We start from the raw sequence: 10476 nt of genomic DNA on the forward strand, positions 1-10476 counted from the left end.
CCTTGCTTTCTTGTGGTGGGACAGACGAACTGTGGAGTAGGTAGACAGCTAATTAGTTAAACAGACATATGTTGACTCAGGTGCTGGGAGCTTGATTTACTGAACTGCCACTGAACTAATAAATTGTTTAAATGCATGGTGACCTCCCTGCATCTCTATTGGATGTCAAGACCATTAAACATTAGCAACTGGGGATTGATATTGCCTCACTGAAACTCGTGGTATTGTCTTCCCTAAACATTTTACAACTCTATGTCCCTTTATTGTGCTTTAGAGAAGTGTATTTTACTCACTTTGAACTTGTTCAATGACATCAACCCATTATGATTCAGTCTTCCCTCCTTCCAGCTGTGAGGGGCAGAATCCCAGGCAAGGGAGACTAAACAGGACTAGAATCCCTACAATTTAGTGAGTTAAGGACAGATTTGATTTTTATGATTTTGAAGAGAATTGACAGACCAGATAGGGAGAAGCTTTTCCAGCTGTTGACAGCATTCCAAGACAAGAAGGTACAGCCCTAAAATTAGAGCCAGTGCTCAGACCACACCAGGTAGGGGTGAGATACTCTGCCCCACAGAAAGCAGCAGATGCTAACTTGGTTAATCATTTTGCATCTGAGATGGATGGACCTTTGCTATCCAAGATACAAAATGTTGTAGAGACCAGGCATTTGGATGGAGTTGGGATGCAGACCAGCCTTGATATTGAATATGGCAGAGGCAGAAAGGCAGGCAATATTCCTCAAGTCGCCCAATCCCAATTTGTGCCCTGAGGAGGCCATTTGGCCCATCATTCATGTGTCATCTCCATGTTAGGGCAATGCAAATATGAATTCCTTGTTCTTTCCAATAAATGCACAGAATAACAAGAGGCTGCAGAAGCTTAGTTTTAATGAGCTCCATCATGGGCACAACCCTCCCCACCATCGAGGACATCTTCAAGAGGCAGTGCCTCAAGAAGGCAGCAACCATCACTTAAGGACCGTCACCATCTGGGACATGCCCTCTTCTCATTACTACCATCAGGGAGGAGGTACAAGAGCCTGAAGACCCATACTCAATGATTTAGGAAGACAGTTTCTTCCCCTCCGCTATCAGATTTCAGAACCATCCATGAACACTAACTTTTTTGCACTATTTATTTTGTAATATATAGTAATTTTATGAATTTGCACCAAATTTCACAACATACAAGTCAGTGATAATAAACCCGATTCTGATGTATAGGTTTCATGCAATTGTGCAGTTAAATTTTGCTTCCTTGCTCCGTACTGTTGTACTCCACAATAAATAACTTAAAATTAAATATAAAGCAAAAACAGCTTTGACGACCTTAAAATGAGAACTCAACAGTCTGGCCCAATTGAAGCCCATCCTCCAACCCTGCAGTGGATAACAAGGAATTTAGGGAGGAAAGAGAAGGCAGCAAACCTCTAATCACTGTTTAAGACTGACAAAGGCTGGTGTGTAGTGCATGGTGTCCAAACTACCAAGGAGATATTTATTTACTCAAGGTACTCACCCTTCTATGATCTTAGGGTCATAGAATACAAGAATCATACAGTGCAGAAACAGGCCCTTTGGCCCACCATGTCCATGCTGGCCATTAAGTAACCATCTATACCAATCCCATTACCAATTCCATGTGTTGTCTAGATGCTTGTTAAATGCTACAGAAGTCTCTGCCTCCACCACTCAGGAGGTGCGTCCCAGATTCCAACCACTCTGGGACAAATGTTGTTCCTGAGATCTCCCCTAAACTCCTTACCCCATCTCCTCCCAGTGTTTTCCCCATGAAGATGAATAACATAGGTACACAGCCTGCTTGAAAATTGCTCAGATCTGTGCCAAACAAGTGTAAGTGAGCACCACCACTCAATACAAGGGACAGTGGAAACCATCCATGGAGCACATCTGACTCCAGAAATATTTTGTGTTCAATATAAACGCTAAATAAGTCAGCCTTGAAAAATTCAGACTAGTCCCTGCACCCATTCTCTCTAACCTGATGCATCTGTGATCCTCTACCTGAACAAGGGTGCATTTAAGGCAAAGATTGCTAGGTTCTTGATTGGCAAGGGGAGAAGGCAGGAGAATGGGATTGATAAAAAAAATTGGCCATGATTGTATGATGGAGCAGACTTGATGGGCCAAATGGCCTAATTCTGCTCCTATTTCTTATGGTCTCACGATCTCATCACAAGCCAATCAGCTCACTGAAAACTGATCGGTGTCTGCAAGGTATCCCCTAGTGTGTAGGCGAGTGACAGAATCTGGGGAGAGTTGATGGGAATGTAGAGAGAATAAAATGGGTTTGGACAAGATTAGGGTAAAAATGGGAGCTCTTGTCAACATGACTCAGTGGGGCTGAAGGGTCTATTTCCATGCTGTTTCTGACTGTTAAGAAGAACACTGGCCTGTTTGGTGGTGGGGGGTGCATTTGGTAGAAGAGCAGGGAGAGTGGGTCTGAAACGCAATATCTTTGACTTCAATGGTCAATTTCAGAAGTGTGCAAACACTTCTACACTGCATTCTGGGGATGAATTTAGAATGTAGGAAAGGAGAGGGAAACAAGGCAGATTCACAATTGCACATTGTTGGTTCTATTTATACAAAGAACAGAAACATTTTAATTTGACAACAGCCTTATAATCACTCTTAATATCCATTAGTCCAAAGGAAGTCCTCAGCAGAAGTAGATAGTCAAACTGAAACTACACAACACTCCCTGTTCCTCCTCGTCGGGCTGCATCAAGCTCTCATTTTCATCTACTCCTTACCTAATGTTCAGCTGTTTCCCTTTGTGGGCATCTCCACATCTGTTGTGCATTGGAGTTTCATCATTCACTGTTCTCTGAGAGGGAACAAAGGGGTGGGGAAGCCTTTAAGACATGTTCTGCCACAGCTCAGGAAGTTTGTGGTCATTGAGGCAGAAGCAGCTGATCAGGAGATCACTGAACAACAGCACATTTGGAAGAAGATGGGATCATTACTTCTAAAAGCTTTGTTTATGAAGCTCCTGTGCAGCAAGCACCCTAATCACCATATGATGCTTCAACAGATGGGAGTGCAGTTTGGAGATCATTGCCCATGATATCTGTAATATCTCCTCTTTGCCACCAAAGAGCACAGCCTCCACCAGTGTAGTTTTAATCTATTTCAGTGTACTTTGCTTACCACATTATTCAATAACAATTTTCCATGCAAATTAAGATGTTCCAAGATCTGTCACAGGAGGGACAGGCTAAAATTTCTGGGTCAAAAGACATTGGTTTTAAGGAAGGTCTACTCCAAAATGGAGAGATATAGGGAATGAATTCCAGAACTGAGTCTTGTCCTGACATGGGTTCACACAACTTGTCAGGCTTCCAGGAACCTTTTATACTGTCCAGTGTTTACCTGGCAGGTAACCTGTACACCTTTGACACCTTGAAAGAACCACATACCATCCTCTCTCTAATATTGGTGTGGGAGTCATGCTAAACTTCATCGGGAATGATCCAATAAAGTACCCTGGATTAAAGATACCAAGCAAATCAAAATCTGGGAGAAGGAATCTGACCATGGATGGTGTGAGCTCAGTGAAGGTAGTCATCATTTGCCTTCCCAAGACCAAGGGGATCAGCTGGCCCACTGACTGTGGCTGGCATCAAGAGGCACTGACCCAGATTTGAACCTGGATCATAGGTGGTCTCAACAGCTCAGGTGCTCCCTTCAGGTGCAAGGTCATGGGCAGAGCCAAGACCAGTGAAGCTGATTGAAATCATACACTTACACACATTAAACCTGAATACATGATTGAAGCTGGCATGTTCAAGGAATATGCCAGAGCTCCCTCACACCAATCATCTACCCAATGAAATAGTCTGCTGTCCAGTGACAAACTGACCAGATGACTCCCCGTGACAGGCAGTGGCTTTAGGCTACTGACACTCCTGTTTAGTGACATCTCAGTGAGCTGGTTAATTCATTGGCTCTGGCTGAGCAGGGCTAATGAGATCCAGTGACAGGTGTGGTTGGATTGCCACAGTCTCACATCTGAGGAGTAAACAGATGATCAACTGAACATCCCCTCAGGAAAAATACAAAGCAATGAAGCCCAAATGAAAGGGAACATAGGAAGTGTGTTAACAGTTGGCACTGGAGGCTCCACAGCACAGCAATAACCCAGCCCTGCCTTTTTATCTTCATAATTCTCTAACTCTGATAGTGAAAGCTGAAAGGATAACTTTAGCCACATGTACATCGAAACACAGTGAGATGCATCTTTTGCGTAGTGTTCTGGGGGCAGCCCGCAAGTGCTGCCACACTTCTGGCGCCAACATAACATGCCCACAACTTCCTAACCTGTATGTCTTTGGAATGTGGGAGGAAACCAGAGCACCTGGAGGAAACCCACGCAGACATGGGGAGAACGTACAAACTCCTTACGTTGTCAGGAACTGAACCCGGGTCACTGGCGCTGTAATAGCAGAATCAAAAATCACAGGAGGGTGACTGGTGGAAATGGGATTGAGCTTTTGTCAGGGTTTCAAACCTGAAACATAACTGTTTCTCCTGCCACAGATGCTACCTGACCCACTGAGTGTTTCCAGCATTTTCTGATTTTATTTCTAATCTCCAGCACCCGTTCTTATTCTATCATTTTCAACATCCTGGTAAATCTCCCCTGCACCCAATCTCTGGAGAAAGTACGTTAATAAGTCATCTTTCATTATGAAAGACACACAAAGATTGGTTGCCCCAAGCAGGACAGAGTGGAACCAGTCACCAAGAGCCAGGAGAAAGTAAATTAGAAAAAGCTAGGGTTCTTAGTATTTAAAAAAACCCCTTCCCATTTCTGAAACGGACCAGGGTCAGGTGCCTGTTAGTTTAATAGCTGCTCTGTTGTGAAAGTATAATTAACAGCAGTGTGACATCAATTTCATTCACATTATTGAGTCCCTTTTGGAGAATTATCACTACTTTACCTTGGCAAGGATCGAGCAGTACTCTTCACTTGATAATGAATTTTTAGTGTATTACAGAGAATATCACACATGTAGTTAATGGCCATTATTGCCAAGAAAGAAAAAGTGCAATAGATTTTCTAAAAACTGCTTCAAAAGCTTGAAAATGTTAAAATGAAAGGAGAATGAAAGTTTAATCCAATCCCTTACTGAAAGGCTTGTGGAAAGGCAATTAGAGTTTTTTTTGGTTCACTCAAGGTTTGATGAATCATGCATTGAAGCTCAGAGCATGGAAGTGAGTAGAGACCTCTTCCAATGCAGCCTTGTTCCTGCTCATTCCCAGTAGCCCAACAGCATTCCCTTTTTCAGATTCACTGGGCCTCTGTGGAACTGGGCAGTTAAATGGGCACTAATCAAGCAAGCTAGACCAGTAAAGAACTCTAATCTTTCTAGGTCACATTCAGATCTCCAGCTGAGCCCAAGGGCAAGGAAGGTCCTGAATCAGTACCAGTGCTACAGGCTGCTCTTTGGCTATTGTCCAAAAGCAAAGCCAGAAGACTTACAAACTTGAGCCCATCTCCCAGGCCTGGCAGAGAGACATCCTCCTCAGTTCTGCTCCAACTGGACACTCCTTGGCCAGGGAGCAAGGATCACCTTCTCCAGGTGCCTCAAAATAAAAAGCATTTGGTGGGAATCTTCCTTTGCAAGGGGTAACACACACGACTCCCAATGAGGGTGCCCAAGAAACCAATTAACACAAAGGGGTCAGTGTTGGACAGGGGCTCCTTCTGTCCTCTGCTCAGTGTTCAGAGATGTTGCTTTCCTGCCTCAAACACAGGGACATAAATGTTTAAAACAGATGTTGCAATTAGTGCACAACCACGTGCAGACAAGTCACCTTTGTCCAAGTGGAGGATTCAATGTTTCTGGAGTAATTGGGTTGACAGAGCCCTGGGAGCTGTCAGATGGACTAACACCACTGACAGTGATCGCTAGGCTGCTGATGTGTTGCTCTGGTAAAAAGGGGGATTGTTGCACAGACAGTCCGATCCACAGCTTGTAACTTGTTACTGCCAGCTGAGAGCACAATAGTCCCCAGGGAGCATGGAGTACACTTTGCTTGAAGAGAGGACTTCTCACCTTACGTTTGTCAGGATTTGAGGGACTGAGTTATGGAGAGAGGGTGAGAGTTTATAAGATCACCTCTCAGTCTCCTGTGCTCCAAGGAATAGAGTATAAAATCATGAGGGTGAATGTGCATAGTCCATTTCCCAGGTTTGGGGAAATCAAAAACTAGAGGGCACAAGTTTAAGGTAAGAGGGGAGAGGTTTAATAGGAACCAGAGGGGCAACTTTTTCCCATCCAGAGGGTGGTCAGTATATGGAATGAGCTACCAGAGGAAGTGGTTGAGGCAGGTACATTAACAACATTTAATGGACACCTGGACAGGTACATGGATAGGAAAGGTTTGGAGAGGGGTATGGGCCAAATGCCAGCAAATGGGACTAGCTTAGATGGGAATCTTGGTTGGCATGGACTGGTTGGGCTGAAGGGCCTGTTTCTGTGCTCTATGACTAACACCTTACCTACCCCCAATTCTGATCTTGCCCTTCTCTGAGTAAGGGTATTGCTTCAACAAGACCTTATGTTCAAGTCCCAACATCCCACCCTCTGTAACACCCTACAGCTCAACCACCCTACCCCCAGAACTCTATTCCCCAATTCATTGCGGCTCCCAGTTTTAAACACCCGAGTACTGAGTGAGCCCGGGGCATCACACTGAACATCATATTCTGGGAACTGCAAGGATGAAAGAACTTTAAGCAAGTGCAGAGGGGATTCAGCAGGTTGGTCACAAGTGTGCCAGAATGGGCCCCCATGGAGAAGCCAGGACCAAGCAGAAGACAGTCAGTTCATAGAGTCAGAGAGATACAGCATGGAAACAGGCCCTTTGGCCCATTGAGTCCACACTACCATCAACCACCCATTTACACTAAACCTATCTTAATCCCATTTTATTGGCCACACATTCCCATTAACTATTCCCAGACTCTACCACCTATCTCCACACTAGGGGCAATTTATAGCAGCCAATTAACCTACTGACCCACACGTCTTTGGGATGTGGGAGGAAACCAGAGCAGCCAGGAGAAACCCAGGCAGTCACAGGGAGAACGTGCAAACTCCACACAGACAGCACCTGAGGTCAGGATTGAACCTGGGTCACTGGCGCTGTGAGGCAGTGGCTCTACCAGCTGTACCATTGTATTGCTCTAACAGAGGCATTCAAGACAGGAAAGTAGAGCCAGGAGCACAGATCAGAGAGGACAGTTTTAAAATAAAATGCAAAGCCAGAGAGAAGATGAGGAGAATTTTCTGTCTATGCCAAGAGTTGGTGATGTGGAACATGCTGCCTTAGGTGGCAGTGGAAGCAGATTTAGTAGGAACTTTCAAAGCAGAAATTGTATGAAACTGAAATAAATAGGGTGAAGGGGAGATAGAAGGCAGGTATTTCATACAGCCAAGCTGGCCATGATGGGCCAAATGGCCTCATTGTGAGCTCCCAGATTCTGGAATAAACCAGTGATGGCTGTTTTGTGAAACTAACAGCTGGGGGCAGTAGAGAGCCACACACACAAACAAATTGAAGTCTAATCATCTCTTAAAGATTGAACCTTAATCACAAAGGAGACTTTTTGACCCATTATGCATTTTTGAAATTAAGATTCAATTCAGCCTCAGATGCCAGGTTCCCCCAATAAACCAAGGGTGCACATGCAAGGTTTTACCAGTGAGGCTATTTCACCAGTAACATCCCTGCCCAACTTTAAATTAGTAACCACTACACAGCAGGCCATTCAACCCAACAGGTCCACATCAGCTCCCAGCAGAACAAATCCCAGTCTCGTTCCCCTCTCCCTGGAGCTCAGCAATTATTCTCCCTCAATTTACCTATGGAGGTCAAAGACAAGAGGGCATCGTTTTGAGGAGGGGAATTTAAAGGGGACCTAAGGGGCAAGGTTTTTGAACTATAAACTCAGTTTATATTTAGATATTTATTTACTAGTCACACGTACGTCAAAACAGTGGAATGCGTCTTTTGCGTAGAGTGTTCTGGGGGCAGCCTGCAAGTGTCGCCATGCTTCTGGTGCCAATGTAGCATGCCCACAACTTCCTAACCTGTACATCTTTGGAATGTGGGAGGAAACCGGATCACCCAGAGGAAACCCACGCAGACACGGGGAGAACGTACAAACTCCTTACAGACAGCGGCCGGAATTGAACCCAGGTCGCCGATGCTGTAAAGTGTTACACTAACAACTACACTACCATGCTGCCCTACCCTATCCAGATTTGATATCTGGAACTCATTGCCAGATACTGTGGAATCAGATACAATCACTGCATTTGAGAGACATCATAGGCAAGGCATAGAAGGATATGGACCCCATGTAGGCAAATGGGATTAGCAGGGATGGGCTTGGTCAGTATGGATGTGATGGGCCAAAGAGCCTGTTCCTGTGCTGTACAATTATCACCATGAACCTGTGCTCATCTACTCCCCTTTAAGTCTTTCCTTTCCCCCTTCCTCTCACTTACCTACACTAGGGGCAATTTACAGCAGTCAATTAACCCACATGCACACCTTTGGGATGTGGCAGGAAACCCTCTGTGGTCATGGGCAGAACATGCAAACTCTACACAGACAGTGCCAGAGGTCAGGATCGAACACAGCCTGCTGGGGTGCAAGGCAGTGGCACTAACCACTGTGCCACACTCCGCAGGAGCTCAGCATGCAGAAAAGTCTCTCACCTTCCCACCCCAACAGCCATCGCACACCCTGCACTACATGGGAGAAACTCGAAAAGTCACCATGTCAGCAGGGATACAAATGGATTGACAATCCTCAAGAGATGGGCAGGAAATGGAATTTAATCTCAGGATTCTGCTGGAAGCCAAAAACAACAAGAGCAAAAAATCATTGAGGCATGAAGACTACAGGCTGTTTTTCTTAAAAATGGGCTTTGAATGCTTCTTAATTATTAGTTGCAGAAATATTGGAGAGAAGATGGCGTGACTGACAGGTGGTCTTCCACAGGACCCCTGCCAGGGGTACAAAGGAAAGGTTCACTGGAAGATGCTCTGGATTTCAGTTGTGGAGAACACGGCCTAGCATCAGCACTGGGTGCCTGCTGTGGAAGGGGATGGTCTGGGGGAGTCACCCAAATCTCACTGCCACCTCTGGCATGTCCCGGAATTCCTGCCAACGCTGCAATGCTTGGAATTTGTGTTGTTTCCAGAGTTCTCATTGGCACCACAGCAGCTGGGCATGGGTTGAGGGAGCAGGGAGAACACACACACACACCCACCATCTGGATCCCCCTCCTCAAAGACATTGGTGGCACCTTTCCAAACTGAATTCAACTGCCAAGTTGTGAAGCGTGGGCAGCAAGTTTCCACACACACACAGCAATCAGGCATTTGGTGACGTCAGTAGGAATAATCATCATCTCAACATCCAGGATACTTGCTTACTCCTCCTCAAAATAAATGCCATGGGATTTTGTTTTTAAAACTCTACCCTCTGTTCTGGATAGCTTCATGTCATATCTGAAAGGTGGTACCTCCAAAAGTGGCATTCTCCCTCAGACAGTGCTCCCTCAGCACCACCCCTCCCACAGAAGGATCTACCTGTATTTACTCACAGGAGAATAAGAGTTCTTTCAACACAGTGACAGGCCATTCTTTCATTTCTATCCGAGGTTCCCTCAGAGTGAAGACCATCAGCTGTCCCATTAATGAGCCAGTGACCTGAACAGGCAACCTACAAGGGGGCACCTCCTGGAGGATAAAGCAGGGGCTGAGGATTAGGGAGAGAATTGCAGATCACAGAACCTTGCCTGCTAGAGGCATAGCTTTCAGTGGAGTGATTAAATGAGTTCTGGCCTCCTGTCCCAGGGGCACAGATATCAGGGGGTGTGGGGGAAATTAGAGGATTGGCAAAGATTTCAGAGACAGTGGTGAGACAAAAAAAAAGTTAGGGACAAATTCCACCTGTTTATCAATTCATTGGAGGAGATCTGCTTCCAATACCTTTCAGGAGCCAGTCATTCACAACGCAAAGGACTTTCAGCCTGATGTTTAGATTATAAAGTGGCCTCAGAATGTAGTTTATGGGTGACCTTTGCTAACTCTGCCACACAATACATCAAACCCTTGGATTGCTGTTGCACACAGGTTACCCACAGCCTGGACTCTACAGCACCAGCTTGTCTCTGCTACAAAAACAATGTACACAAGAGATTTAAGAGCTCCGTTTCTACCTCTCTCCTTTAAGGTGCTTCTGGAAGCTCAACTCTCTGACCAAACCCACGATGACCTGTTCCAACATCTCCTGGATGCCCTGTGAATCACTGCAATCCTTTGCTGAAACAGCTAGAAATAACTTGCATGTATACAGTGCCACCAGTGTAGAAATACATCTCAAGTTACCTCACAAGAAAGCGTTAACAAAAATTGACACCAAT

This window comes from Pristis pectinata, chromosome 28 (genome assembly GCF_009764475.1).
Source record: "Pristis pectinata isolate sPriPec2 chromosome 28, sPriPec2.1.pri, whole genome shotgun sequence".
Lineage (NCBI taxonomy): Eukaryota > Metazoa > Chordata > Chondrichthyes > Rhinopristiformes > Pristidae > Pristis > Pristis pectinata.